At 39.9% G+C, this 15,383-nt stretch overlaps 1 protein-coding gene across 50 annotated transcripts in view; it reads left to right on the top strand.

Annotated features, from left to right (window-relative positions):
• MAPK10 (mitogen-activated protein kinase 10) overlaps nucleotides 1-15,383 on the top strand; it is a 364,716-nt gene that overhangs the window by 95,296 nt on the left and 254,037 nt on the right. For 14 of the 50 annotated variants that reach the window (XM_081581612.1, XM_081581644.1, XM_081581570.1 and 11 more), the window contains one exon: nucleotides 12,840-12,974. The exons of the other annotated variants lie outside the window; for them this stretch is intronic. The gene's annotated coding sequence lies outside the window, so the exon portion shown is untranslated. The remainder of the gene's footprint in view (nucleotides 1-12,839; nucleotides 12,975-15,383) is intronic. 50 annotated transcript variants of the gene reach the window in all.

Below are 15,383 nucleotides of genomic sequence, written 5' to 3' on the forward strand. Positions count from 1 at the left end.
ACAGGCTAAGCACGTTAAGAGCAAAAACATAGCAAGTAAATATAGACTGAATAACAGTTTCATAAAGTAATATTTCTTATGTTTTCCAATAGGCTTTCTCCCCCACGAAGGGTTCTGCGCCCAGTGGGACTTTTTGTGCGTTCAGGCTCTCAATGCTATTTATTGCTTAGGAGCAGTCATGTACATTAGCTCCAAAGGCACAGGCACATTTATCAAACAAACTAATATGCTAGCAAGAGGAGTTTAGATTAAAATACTCTTTATCATGGATAATCTTATAGGGTGCCACCGTTTGGGAGGCATGTCGATTAAAGTTTTAAATTGATCTGTTTGGGAAAGATCAGGGAAGGCCTTCTGCCTAAGTCACAGAAATTAGGGAGAGGTCTATTATAGCAAGCATCAGAAAGATAGATATCATCTTCAAGGTGAGCGCCGAGGCAGCTTTTTTGAAACCCCTGAGGCCTGAGTTGCCTTGCTCGTCAGGTCTTCTCCTCATGACCTTGTCATGGGTGGGAATCCCTGAAGCCTGAGTTGCCTTGCTCGTCAGGCCTTCTCCTCATGACCTTGTCATGGGTGGGATCTCGTGAGCTGGCTCCCGGCAAGAGATAGTGATTTACATGCCGAGTGGTTCGTTTGGGAGGTGATCCCAAGAAACACACATGGAAGAGTGGGGGAAGGGGAAGAACACACTAAATGGGGTGTTATCAACTCACTCACCAGATTTGGCGAGGGACTCGGGCCTGCAGAAGTGGAATAGATACATCACGCCTCAGAGCTGTCAAAGCCCGGGAGGAAGAAAGCTGGATATATTTCTCTGGACTGCTCATCCATCATTTGTTGAGAAGCACTTCTGTGGGTGTTGATTGCGCGCCCAGTTTTTTCTCCATGTGGTTGAGCACAGTCCCTGTGGCCAGAAGGAATGTCATATATTGAAATCATAGACATAGTTGCCTTTGTAGGTGTGGAGAGAAGGAAATAGATGGGAACCTCCGAAGTGGCTTTTTTGACAAAACATATCATGCCAACTTAGTTTTATGCATTTGTACCTTTCTCATGAGAGGAGGAGTATAGCTTGACAGCCTGGACAGGAAAACAGTACTAGTGAGTTATGTAAAAACTAGTTATGAGATCACCGATACCATAGCCTTCTCTGAAGTGGTTTCATTACCCCTCCCGCCCCTAAATTATCTCCTTTGTCTCCACCTTTTGGCTTGTCAGCACCGTTCAACACGTCTATTATTACTGCTGCACCGCTAACACACTTGACCCCGGGAATCTCTTCATTCATTTACTCAAATGATTTTTCCTCCAATATGTTATTGACAGAATTAAATGAGGATTATGCTTTGACATTATAAGAATTTGTGCTGGAGGTGTGGAGGGAAGGATTATATTTTCTTTATAGTCATGAAGTCAATGTCATGTTACTCTTTTCTTGGACAACAGTTACACACATTTCTGTGTGTTCTTCTAAATTTTTTTATTAGAAATAGATTACTAGATGCCATTTTTTAAAAAAGAGAATTCTAACCTTAAGCATTAGAAAATATTGAAAACCTTGCATGGTTCCTGATTAATTGGTCAGCTTCCTTATAAACACGCTTGAGACTCAGAAACCTTGTTAAATCTGAGAAGGAAGTTTCTCTCTCCATGGGCTCTGTTAGTGAAGGGACATGGTGGCTTAGGAAGATTTGAGAAATGGTCTGATGTAATGGTGGTCTTCCCTGAGGCATGATTGTCTGAAGCTTTTTTTCCCCATTAATGTATAGACATTTATACTTAAAAAAAGTTTATACTATAAGTATAAAATTATTAGTAAAAATTACACAACCATATAAATACTTATTTGCATTTGACTTCCAACTGTTTTATAAGAATTTGTAGTATTAACCCTTGAAAATTAATTTGTTTTCCCTTCTGCTATAAGCCAGGGCATTGGGTTCCTTGGAATCTTTTCAGTTTGGAAGTTGGCAAGTGCAACGGAATAGCATACTGAAGGTGGCCAGTACATAGAAATAAATTATCTGAAAAACTAAAAAAAAATGCTGAAATGTTAAAATTTACAAGTATTTCATCCCAGCATCTAGCCTTCCAGTGCCACGTCTCAGTTTGAAATGCCAAAGCTAAATGCATTTCTTTAAAAAAAATGTACATGGCTCCGTTGTCCCCCTTTGCTCAAATAAAACCTTGTACCTTTTCTATAACTATGGGGCCAGCGATGAAGTGTACTTGGATGTTTTCACTAAGAACCATTCATCAGACCATCGCATCTGCTTCTTCAGTGTAGGCTGGTGAGATGTGTAATTCAGCTACTTAGAATTGGTTGACTGAGGACCTTTAAAGCACTTTAACAGCTGCTTTTTTGAAGCACTGCCTTCATACAGATAGATCATAACCCCTGTTAGATCAGATTCTTTAAGGGAAGTGGCTGTGTGTCTTTTGCTTATTGTATCCCCGGTATCTAATATGGTGCTGAGATATTGATGAATATTCAGTGAACAGATGACTTAAGTCTCAGACTTTTTCTGGCATTGTGCTCCCCATCATGCACAGGTAGAGTGTGACCCAATTCTCCAGATGTCTGGAGACACAGTGCAAAAACTGGTAAAACCAACAGAGGCTTAATAAAAGTGAAGGGTCAGGAAGATCCTCTGGAGAAGGGCTAGGCTACCCCCTCCAATATTCTTGGGCTTCCTTTGTGGCTCAGCTGGTAAAGAATCCGCCTGCAATGTGGGAGACCTGGGTTTGATACCTGGGTTAGGATGATCCCCTGGAGAGGGGCAAGGCTACCCACTCCATTATTCTGGCCTGGAGAATTCCATGGACTGTATAGTCTGTGGGGTCTCGCAGAGTCGGACACGACTGAGCAACTTTCACTTTCATTTTTTCATTGGTTTTACCTGTGTTTGTACTTAACGGCATTATTGTTCATAGTTTTCCTGTTTACAAGTCTTCATTCACCATCATACTAAATATCCCTTGAGAGTGGCCACCCTGCCTTATATATCCTTTCATTGTCAATTCTATACAATGGTTTACATAGTATCTGGTAAACTTCTAACAAGCTAGTCTTTCAACATTTTCAAGAAATATGCAAGTGTCTCTTCCTTTATGTATTTGCTTTTCACTAAAGAAAGATAGGTCCATGCCCAAAGGTAAGCTTTGATTTGAAAAGAAAGGAAAAAAGGCCAAATGTGTAGAGCTCCTAGATCTGATGTAGTAATTGATGGATTTGTTCATTCATTCAATCAATATTTATTAAGTGCTTAGTGTCAGTTGGATACCAGGCACTGTTCTATGTGCTAAGGAAACAGCAATGAATAAAAAGGACAGAAATTCCTGTCTTTTCTAATAGATTTATTCTTGTTGAAAGATAAACTGCCCATGTTAAAAATTTTAAGCACTTATTTAAACAAAAAAATTGATTTTATTTGGGCAACATCTAATCTAGTAGATAGAAAGGAGCTCCAAAAAAATGCTTGGTCCCAAAGTTGTGTCTGATTCTTTTGTGATCCTAAGGACTAAAGCCCACCAGGCTTCTCTGTCCATGGGATTTCCCAGGCAAGAATACTGGAGTGAGTTGCCATCTCTTCTTTTAGGGGATCTTCAGACGTAGGGATCGAACCCTTGTCTCCTGCATTGGCAGCTAGATTCTTACGGGTTTGAGATTTTATTTCTGGGAGAGCTGAAACCGTAATTAAGTAAAGTCTCAGTTTGCTGGCCCTGGGCTTGGCATAAGTGACTCTATTTTGTGTCTATTGCTTGTTCTTTAAAATTTTAAGGAAGGAAATGGCCAGTAAGTAAAACATCTAGTCTATTACATAGTGAAAAAATGCTAAGGAAAAGAAATAAAGCTGAGTAAGGGGATACAAGTAACTGGGAGAGTGGGTTGACATTACTGATAGTGTGGCCATTTGCCAACATCATCAAGAAGGTAACTTTTGGGTAAAGACCTGAAGAGATTGACAGCAATGTGGCCACCTGGAACAGTGTTCTAGGAAGAAGAGCTTGTTAAGTCCAACGAGCAGTTCTTTAGTTCTTATGACTTCTCCTTCTTAGCAGCACTCCATGCAGTAGACCACTCTACTACCAGGGTGCCACTCTCCTCTCCTCTTAATCAATATATCCTTTGCTGGTTTCTCCTTCTAATGATTTGGAAATGTTGGGGGTACTTTGTAGCTCAATCATCATAATTCTTTTCTTCTTTTTCCACTTCTTGTATCAGCTCATCCACTCCTGTGGCTTACTACACACGATACATCTAAATTTGTATTTCCAACCCTGACTTCTCTGACCACTTTATCCAGACCTTGATATCTTGCTGCTTACTTGACATCTCATCTACATTCATCCCAAACTCAGTATGTCCCAAATAAAACTTTTGATTCTCACCTTCACCTTTTTTTTTTTTGCTATCTCAGTAAATAGCATCATTGCTCATATTGTTGCTCAAGCCAAAACTTAAGAGTCTTCCACAAGCCTTTTCTTCTCTCACCTCTCATAGAAAATCCACTTGCAGGTCCCGTTGGATCTAACTCTGTATGAAAATACATAAAATATGTTTGATTTACTGATATTCTTGGTGTGTAAGAATGTTTTATTTGCATCGTTATAAAATAATATATTGTGGTATATATGTGATTTATATAATTATTATAATATAAATATGGAAATATAATTTATGACATTATTTATTAATATAACCCATGATATAGTGACATAAGCTCACATGTATGTGTATAATAACATAAATATAAAAATTATCTTCTAATTTTTTTCTCTCTGCTTCAACTCTTGTTCTCCGCCTCTGCCTCTTCATAGTAGATTCTCTATACAGCATCTAGAATCATCCTTAAAAACTAAAAATGTGATCGTGTCAATCTTTGACTCAAAAACTTTCAGTGGCTTTCCATCCTCCCAGAAGCAAATCCAGCCTCCTTATCATATCCAACTGGCTCTACATAGTTTAGTCCTTAGTAGCCTTTCATCTCTATAACCTTCCTTGTCACTTTCTACTTTTCTGTGGATGCTCCCTTTGCCTGGAACATTCACCTGAATATGTTCAGAGCCCTTTCACTTCATTCATGTCTGCCTAAATGTCACACCAACACAGAGACTATCCCTGACACTAACTAAACACGGAACACTCTGTCTATCTAAACATGGAATCCTCCACCAGTCTATATTCCCGTGTCTTATTTTACTGTTCTTTATAACCTTTTTTGGAAGGACTGATGCTGAAGCTGAAGCTCCAATATTTTGACAAAGAGCTGACTCATTGGAAAAGACCCTGATGGTGGGAAAGAGTGAAGGCAAGAGAAGAAGGGGGCAACAGAGGATGAGATGGTTGGATGGCATCACTGACTCAATGGACATGAGTCTGAACAAGCTCAGGGAGATAGTGAAGGACAGGAAAGCATGGGATGCTACAGTTCATGGGGTTGCAAAGTGTCAGACATGACTTAGTGATTCAACAGCAAATAACCTTCATCATTATATGGCAGTATGAAAGTGAAAGTGAAAGTCGCTCAGTTGTGTCTGATTCTTTTGTGACCCCACTGACTATAGTCCATGGAATTTTCCAGGCCAGAATACTGGAGTGGGTAGCTTTTCCCTTCTCCAGGGGATCTTCCCAACCCAGGGATCTAATCCAGGTCTCTCGCATTGCAGGAGGATTCTTTACCAGCTGAGCCACAAGGAAAGCATATGGCAATATAGTACATGTTTATTTGAATTTTTAATTTATTTTGAATTTTAGCTTCCATAGCCCCCTGTTTACAGCCCTATCATAGCTTTTTAAAAACTGTGTCTTAATTGGAAGTAATTTTTTTCATTTATTGGACTGTAAGCCCTTGGAAGGAAATGGCATTAACATTCATCTCTGGTTTGCCAATGTTCAGAAAAGAACTGGGCACACAGGGGTGCTAAAAGTGTATTGATGAATTAATGATTACTTGATATCATTGTTTCCTAAAGAAGCAATTCAGAGAATCTCTTGTGTTTCCTCCAAACATTAGGCTAGTAGCATTGTTATGATCAACTGTCTTGCACTTAGTAAAATGCAGCCCATTTCTGGTTTAGAAAATGGTTATATGATGTTCTGAAACCATATGAAACTTTAGATTATAATTTTTAAATGCATGCAATTTTCCACATGACAAAAATACAGAGTTTGACAACATTAAGGCAGCAAGTGCAAAGTTAAGAATCTCTGATTTTGTAGAATTCAACATGGTGATCATCTAATCCAGTGCCTTATTTTATACATGATGAAGCTGAAGGCCAGAACTCGGGAGGTGACAAAACTAAGCCTAAAGCTATGGTTGGGATATCTGGGTCATAGTCCAGTTCTTTCCCACTGTGCTATTATTCCATCCTTACTCAATGTCCTTGATTTTGGTGCTCACATCTCCAGTGGTAAACTCAGAAACCCGGGTATATACAGTCTCTTCATTCTATTGCTTTTTATTTTCTTTTTCATTTTTATAGGAGCCCCAGTCACCCAACTCAGTGACTCAAACTTTTTATCACAAGAATACGAACAAGGCAGACACAGATCTGATTTTTAGATAAATTTCAGCTATAGCTTGGTTCTAGAAACCATCAATATTATTGAAGACCATTCTTAACTTGAATTATTTCTGGTAGTGATTGCTGTTCAGTCGCTTAGTCGTGTTTTTGCAACCCCAGGGACCACAGCGTGCCAGGCTTCCCTGTCCTTCACTATCTCCCAGAGTTTGCTTGAACTCACATCCACTGAGTTGGTGATGCCATCCAACCACCTCGTCCTTTGTTGCCCTGTTCTCTTCCTGTCATCAATCTTTCCCAGCATCAAGGTCTTTTCAATGAGTGGGCTCTTCTCATCAGGTGGCCAGAGTATTGGAGCTTCAGCTTCAGCATCATCTGGTAGTGCTAAGGCTTTCTTTTAAAAAGATATTAGGTAGATGCGTACAGTGGTGTGCCTTTTATGGATTAATGGGGGTAATTTTAATGTAAGCATTTAAACAATGAAAATTGCATTATACCTCAAATATTTAGGGACAATAAAAATAACTTGACTTTCTTGAGATTTTTTAGAGCACCTGATGCTGAGAGATGTAGAATAAACTGTTACTCATGACTCTTTTCTGAAAGGATTGCATCTGTGTTTCCTATTTGGTGATGCATGTTCTTAAGATTAAAATATAGAAAAGGGTGAGAGTATATTTAGACAGCATGTAGAGTTCATATGGCCCATTTTTGGTAAAAAAGAAACCCCAAGCCACAAACCCACAAAACAACAAAAAACAAAACCCAAAAAAGTTTGTGGATAAGACATTATGTAGAAATAGTTCATAATGAATAGATGCTTAGAAAACTGAAAACTAGAATCACTCTAGTACAGTCTACAGTGTTTCTGGTTAACTGTGATAAATATAGACAACGTTTAAAAAAACATTTTTATTGATGGATTGTAAGAGGAAATACTGGATTTATGGGTCTGTAATCCTAGAAAATGGGTTCGACTATTTTAAGCTTTCCTTGATGATCCTTTTTCCTCACCCAGCTGGATAAGTGCTCCTCCTTTGTCCTTCTGAACACCTGGAGCAAATCATACTACTTTCCTCATTGAATTGAAATGGTGCATTTATACTCTGGTCTTTCATAAATGCAACTGAAGGTCCCTGAAGGCAGATCTGATTCTCTATTTCTGTTAACAGTACATTCTACCAAACAGGCTCTAACTCGCTCTCCATCCATTAGTTTGCAAATCCTGTTGGTTCAGCCTTTAAGATTTCTTTCCCATCAGTCTTTTCTGACACTGAAAAGTGTTATCAACCAGCAAACCTAGTTACCCTGCCTAAGGCTACTCTTAGGTGGGTAGCTCGAAGGGGGAGCAGGCTCTAGAGATGACAATGTCCTGCCCACCCCATCTCTCATGGACCTAAGGAATTCCAGAGCACCCTCATTCAGCACAGCCTGAGATTAAGAGCAAGAGCTCTGGAGCCAGGCCACCTGGATTTGAATCTCTGCTGTGTCATTTACTAGCTCTGCCACTTATCAGCTGTGTGACTTTGGGTGGATTTCTTCACTTTTCTCTGCCTCAGTTTCCTTATCTGTAAAATGAAGATAATAATAATCCTAACTCATATAATTGCTATGAAGGATGAAGTTAAATGAGTTTACACACATGAGCGTGCGTGCGCATGCATGCACACACACACACACATATTTGTTGTTCTTGTTGAGTCCCTAAGTCTCATCTGACTCTTTGCGACTCCATGGACTGTAGCCTGACAGACTCCTCTGTCCATGGATTTTCCAGGCAAGAAATACTGGAGTGGGTTGCCATTTTCTTCTCCAATACACATACATATCTAAAGATATATATATATATGAAGGTCTTCCCAGGTGGGTCAGCAGTAATGAATCTCTTTGCCAATGCAGGAGATGCAGGAGACACGGATTTGATCCCTGTGTCAGGAAGATCCCCTGGAGGAGAAAATGGCAACCCACTCCAGTATTCTTGCCTGGAAAATTCCATGGATAGAGGAGCCTGGTGGCCTACAGTCCATGGGGCCACAAAGAGTCAGACAGGACTGAGCAACTGAGCTCACAGCACACACACACACACACACACACACACATATGAAGTGCTAAAAACACTGCCTGATAGAGAATAAACACTGTAAGTGTTAGTTGTTGCAATTGTTATTATTTATTACTTTTCAGTAATACTACTTCTTTAGGCAGTGATTGGAAAGAACAATAATAGAACTCTATGAGAAGGAGGTGGTAAGATTGTGTCACCAAAGCCCTGTTGAGAGACACTGCTTTAGGTTGGAAGGCCAGTGCTGCCCAGGCACTGAAAGTCAGCTTCAGATGGAAAGCATGGAAAGCAGTCCAGTTACCATCTACTGCTATATGGATCAAGGGATGCACGCTAACAGTGATGTGATTTATTGGCTCACACAGTTCTTTCAAAGTCCACGTAACTACAAATATTAGGCTTCTCTGAAATTCATGAATGAGAATGACACTAAACTTACATAACCACTCTCTTCAAATAAGACAATTTCCTTGAGTTTTAAGTAGAAAACTGGAAAGAAATCTCAGTGTTTTTAGAGGATGCAAACTTTGTTGAAGACTATCTTTTAAAAGCCAAATTCCATGATTTGGTTAAAAATAACATCTCACTGGCTTTCTCTAATACATTCATTTCCATCTTCTAACTTAAATGTCTATAAAAACAGATGAAAACACAAAAAATCACAATAGGAAAGAAAACAGGGATTGGCAGCTTATTTTTTCTAGATTCCAAGGGACTTTCTACTTATTGCAAGGCTGTAGCGACTAGACTGGATAGTCTCCGTCGCAAGAGAGAAAAAAGCTTGCTCTTCTGAAAGAAGGTGTGAAGATCCTTTGTTTCTTAGTCACTTCATACCCTAAGTAGTTGAATGCCATTATCCATCTGTTATCCATATGATGTTCTCTATACCCACATTGAAGCTGACAGTGTCTGAATCAACGAGGAAAACAATAACAATAATATAAATAATGACGGTGATCATCATCATTAGTATTCACCAAGCTCTTACTGCACAGGCTGCTGCTCAAAAGATTGGTCACTTCAGGTCTTTGTTTATGCCTCCCAGTAGCCTGTGAGGCAGGTAGTGTTACTTCTGTTCTCTAGATGAGTAAACAGAGGCGCAGAGTGCCATGGAAGACAAACTTGAGAACCACTGACAAAATGCAGAGGGAAGGGACGATGAAATCACAACCACACAGCTGATGGACATGGAAACCAGGGAACAAAACTCCAACCAACCATGGAGTAGAAGTCATTCAGAGGAGTGAATGAGACCCATAGACTTAAAAAATATTCATAACCTAAAAGTTGAGAGTTATGTTTCATTCAGTGGGAATTTTTAGGACTTAAGCCGGAGAGGTGGCATCTCAAGGAACTCTGAGAACTACTCTGAGGCAGGGAGATGGGGGAGCCAGGGTTACAGAAAAGTTTTGCAACAAAGAGTAGGCAGTCTGAACATCGAAAGATTATTGTAAATTAAAGAAAACCAATTATCCCACGTTAAAGCATTTAGCACTTTTCTATGTATGGGAAGATGCAAGAATCTGGGCTCCCTGAAATCATTCCTTTAATATGCATCTCAGCTGTCTGGGGCCAGTATCCTGTGTTCTCACATCCTGAGCTTCCTCAGGGCTCACCGTGGGGATTGGCTATAGTCTGATGGCTACTAGATGCCGGGTAGTCTCTGCTTCCTGAGTTCCCTCAGGGCTCACCAGCTCACCATCTTCGGTGATGGCAATTGCTGGTGACTGTGATATCCTTTGTTTACTGATATGGCAGGAAATATTCCATTTCTCAGAACAGTTGAAATGGAAGCAGTAACTTTCCCTGGTAATAAATGCTCTGAGCAGGCATAGCTTTCTGCCAAGGAAGGAGAGGCATCTGAGCAAAGTCACTGGGGGCAGGCTCTCTAGATTCAGGTTCTTCCTCTACCACAGGCTGGGTAATCTTGGGCCAGTTACTTAGCTGTTCTAAGCTTCAGTTTCTTCATTTGTAAAATGGAGACGATAATGACAGCATGTTCCTCATATGGTTTTTATGAGGATTAGATGAACCTTAATGTACAGTAGTACACAAAACTGTGACACAGAGTAAGTCTCCAATAAGTGAGAGCTATGATCATCATCATTATTACTGAATGGGTAAAAATGAAAGGGAGGAGAATCCACAGTCAAATAATTTTGGGAGTTCTCATTAATTGGGTTTGTTTACTGCATGTCTGGGGCTTCCCAGGTGGCACTAGTGGTAAAGAACCCACCTGCCAATGCAGGAGACAAAAGAGATGAGCGTTTGATCCCTGGGTGGGGAAGATCCCCTGGAGGAGGGCATGGAAAGGCACTCCAGTATTCTTGCCTGGCAAATCCCATGGACAGAGGAGCCTGGCAGTCTACAGTCCATAGGATTGCAAAGAGTCGGACACAAATGAAGCGGCTTAGCATGCATGTACTGCATATCTCCTCGTAGCCTTTCGTATGCTTACCTAGACCCTAAAACTTCAAGAGGGGGATTTTTCTAAGTTACTTGATCACAGAACCTCTTCCTCTTTCCTCCCCTTCTTTTTCTCATGCAGTATAAATGATGTCTTGTGGGAGACTGGTGTTATATAGACCAGAGTCTAGGAAATTTTCTCTGAAAGTGAAAGAGAACAGTGAAAGTGTTAGTCACTCAGTTGTGTCTGACTCTTTGCCATCCCATGGACTGTAGCCTGCCAGGTTCCTCTCTCCGTGGAATTCTCCAGGCAAGAATACTGGAGTGGGTTGCCAGTTCCTCCTCCAGGGGATCTTCCTGACCCAGAGATTGAACCCGAGTCTCCTGCACTGCAGGCAGTTTATTTACTGTCTGAGCCACTATTTGGAAAGCCCAATTGGAAGCCCAGTTTTGTATTATACAGAAGAATAGAAAAACAGAGGAGAGAATGTCTTTCAGTGATCATCTGTACTGTAAAAAACTAGCCATCAAAGGTCTTTTAAGGTTTATGAAGCACTGTGAATACCCTTCTTTATCCAGTGTACAAAACCATGCATCTAAGCACTCAAACCTTGGCAACATCATCACCTTTAACACTGAAAGTTTTCTTGGCACATTTATAGAACATTGTAAAAAATGTGTCAAAATTGGCACAGCTCTAGCCATCTCCAGTCTGGAGGTTTATTTTGTGAGTGCATGCTAAGTTGCTTCAGTCGTGTCTTACTCTTTGTGACCTTATGGACTGTCCTTGGGATTCTCCAGGCAAGAATACTGGAGTGGGTTGCCATGCCCTACTCCAGGGGATCTTCCTGACCAGGGTTCGAACCCACATCGTCTATGTCTCCTGCATTGCAGGTGGATTCTTTACCACTAGCGCCACCTGGGAAACCCAGAGGTATTACCCTATTATAATTCCCTTAAAGTGTTTGCGGTCCATTGTCCATTATCATGTCATAAGGACACTATTCCCTTATATGTTGGAATTACATTTCTCTAGTGCATTCTGCTTTTATATTAACATAAAAAACCACATTACTCAAAAGTCTTTTTTTAAATTTTTTCCCCCTAGAACTGCTGGCAGCTTATATTGATCAGTTGGTGTTCTATTTAATGTTTCTGTATCTGATGGCATATCTTACATGGCTTTCAAGAACTAAGCATGAGTTTATTCAGAGAGAAGTCAACTAGTTTCTATAGGAATTATTCCCACTGTATCCCATTAGGACTAATCTGGATTGGGGAAATATAATTAGAAATGAAATCTCCTGACATTCCAATGAATCTTCTCTATGTAGAAAAGAAGGAAAAAGTTTTATTATTGAATAAACATTAAATCAGGCTGAGATGCTCATCACAGGCAATCTGCTAAGGAGACTGCAAACGGAGAAACAAACCTCACCCTGTTATATCGCTAGGCAGATACAATCCATTGCATACATGTTAATTGTCTTTATCAAAAATAAAACCCCGAATTTCTTGTATCTTTATGACAAGCAGGAAGTAGTGTTGCAGGGAAAAGTTATTGTGGCTCCCTGTTGGAATTATTTCTTTGACTTGCTTTCCGTGGCTTTTGTTATTATAATCATACATAATGGCCTGCCTCAGAGAATCCTGCCCCTCTGCCTGAGTGTTAAATTAAAGTGCCTTTGTTCAGAATCCTGCCCACCTTTAGAAGGCAGGAAGGAATAAATTAACATATCCCCTGCAGAGTTTTGCCATTCTAGGAGATATTTGCAAGGTTAATGTCCTTTTTGCTTTGTTTCCTCACCTCCCCCATCTCCCCTCAATCTCTGTTCTATAAAAGAACCTGCGTGCAGACTCTGAGAAGATGGTTTTTTTTGTGAGACTTCAGCCTTCCATCTTCTCAGTCAGCTGGCTTTCCGAATAGTCCTACTTCTTGCCTCAACACCTTGTCTCCAATTCACTGGCCTGTCACGCGGTGAGTAAAACGAACTTGGACTCGCTAACAGTACCATCACGAAAGCGAACACCTAGGCTTAAATTCCCTCAGGGGCAGGGAGCCAAGTGCCATCCATCCTCCTAGAGGTTCACATTTCAAAGAAATGATTCTGAGGCCTCTAAGAAATACATTCCTGAGATGTGGAACTGACATAAGGCTTTTCAAGCTTTTTAAAAGATTTATATACATCTCTAGAAGACAGAGAAAGCAGTTTCAATTTCAAGTTTTCTAAGGAAGATGCTAAAGGGAGAGGGAGAAATACTCTTCCTTTTTGGCACTAGGGAAAATTTAAAATAAAGTGTTTTTTTAGATCTGTATTTACCATCGCAATTTCCCATTTTGTTACTATTTTATAGTTGCAGTACAGTTTAAAATTATCTCCATAACTGTTTCTACTTTCTGCAGTTGTATAAATATGAAGCAAGTCTACAGTAAAATGCCAAACCATGCAATTGTTGGAATTACAATAGAATGAATTAAAAAAAATTAATACAATATTCACCTTGAGGGAATATCTTTAAATATTTCATATTAATGGTATGATCCTTGATTAGACTTCCTGATTCTTAATTGGCAATATGTAACATTCTTGTTATACATTCATCCACAAACCATTGTGGAGACTTTCATTTGTACTTTCAAATGGTTAACTAATTGAGTGTTGTTATTTTGAGTTTCTTGTGAAGTGTTACCCAATCTGAGCGTAAAAGTGCATGAAATTGTTAGTTGTTCAGTCATGTCTGACTCTTTGTGACCCATGAACTGTAGCCTGCCAGGCTCTTCTGTCCATGGAATTCTCCAGGAAAGAATACTGGAGTGGGAAGCCCTTCCCTTCTCCAGGGGATCTTCAGAAACCAGAGATTGAACTCTGGTCTCCTTCATTGCAGGCAGATTCTTTACCACCTGAGCCACTAATTGGATATTCTAAAATCTTAATTAAGAGTTCTTTGTAAGACAAATACATTTCTTTTGAGTTCTTATCAATCACTTAAGTAACACTGCATTTACATGGTAATCTAGGCCCTTCAGTAACTATTCCATCTTCTCAAATAACTTTTCCCACATGCAAAACATGATGATAGTCATGGCCACTCTCTAGTACAAAGTTTTCTTATGAAGCATCCACTAAAGATACAGATTGAAATTTTACTGTTTAACATACAATGAGTTGTCTAGAGAACTAACTCAAGCCTAGGGGTCATTTCCTCTATTGGTTCAATCAATAGTTGTATCCTTATTTGTTGTTGTTCTTCATTTGCTAAGTTGTGTCTGACTCTTTGGTACCCCATGGATTGTAGCATGCCAGGCTGCCCTGTCCTTCACTGTCTCCTGGAGTTTGCTCAAACTCATGTCCACTGAGTCAGTGATGCTCTCTAATCATCTCACCCTCTGCCACCCTCTTCTTTGCCTTCAGTCTTGCCCAGCTTCAGGGTCTTTTCCACTGAGTTGGCTTTTCACATCAGGTGGTCAAAGTATTGGAGCTTCGGCTTCAGCATCAGTCCTTACAATGAATATTCAGGATTGATTTCCTTTAGGATTGACTGGTTTGATTTCCTTTCAGTCCAAGGGACTCTCAAGAGTCTTCTCCAGCACCACACTTCAAAAGCACCAGTTCTTTGGTGCTTAGCCTTCTTTATGATCCAACTCTCATATCTGTACATGAATACTGGTAAAACCATAGCTTTGACTAAACAATCATTTGTTGGCAAAATGATATCTCTGCTTTTTAATATGCTGTCTAGTTTTGTTATAACTTTCCTCCAAAGAAGCAAGCATCCTTTAATTTCCTGAGTAGTCACTGTCCACAGTGATTTTGGAGCCCCCAAAATAAAATCTGTCACTGCTTGCACTTTTTCCCCTTTCTATTTGCCATGAAGTTATGGAACCAGATGCTATAATCTTAGTTTTTTGAGTGTTTAGTTTTAAGCCAGCTTTTTCACTCTCCTCTTTCACCCTCATCAAGAAGTTCTTTAGTTCCTCTTTGCTTTCTGCCATTAGAGTGGTATCATCTGCATATCTGAGGTTGTTGATATTTCTTCTGGCAATCTTGATTCCAGCCTGTGATTCATCCAGCCTGGCGTTTTCCAAGATGTACTCTGCATATAAGTTAAGTAAGCAGGGTGACAATGTACAGCCTTGTTGTACTCTTTTCCCAGTTTGGAACCAGTCCATTGTTCCATGTCCTGGTTCTAACTGTTGCTTCTTGACCTGCATATAGATTTCTCAGGATACAGTTAAGGTGGTCTGATATTCCATCTCTTTAAGAATTTTTTTACAGTTTGTTGTGATCCACAGAATTAAAGGCTTTAGTGTAGTGAATGAAGCAGGGAAGTAGATGTTTTTCTGGAATTCCCTTACTTTCTCTATGATCCAATGAATAATGACAGT

This window comes from Giraffa tippelskirchi, chromosome 1, assembly GCF_054371585.1.
Source record: "Giraffa tippelskirchi isolate mGirTip1 chromosome 1, T2T-mGirTip1v1.2.pri, whole genome shotgun sequence".
NCBI lineage: Eukaryota > Metazoa > Chordata > Mammalia > Artiodactyla > Giraffidae > Giraffa > Giraffa tippelskirchi.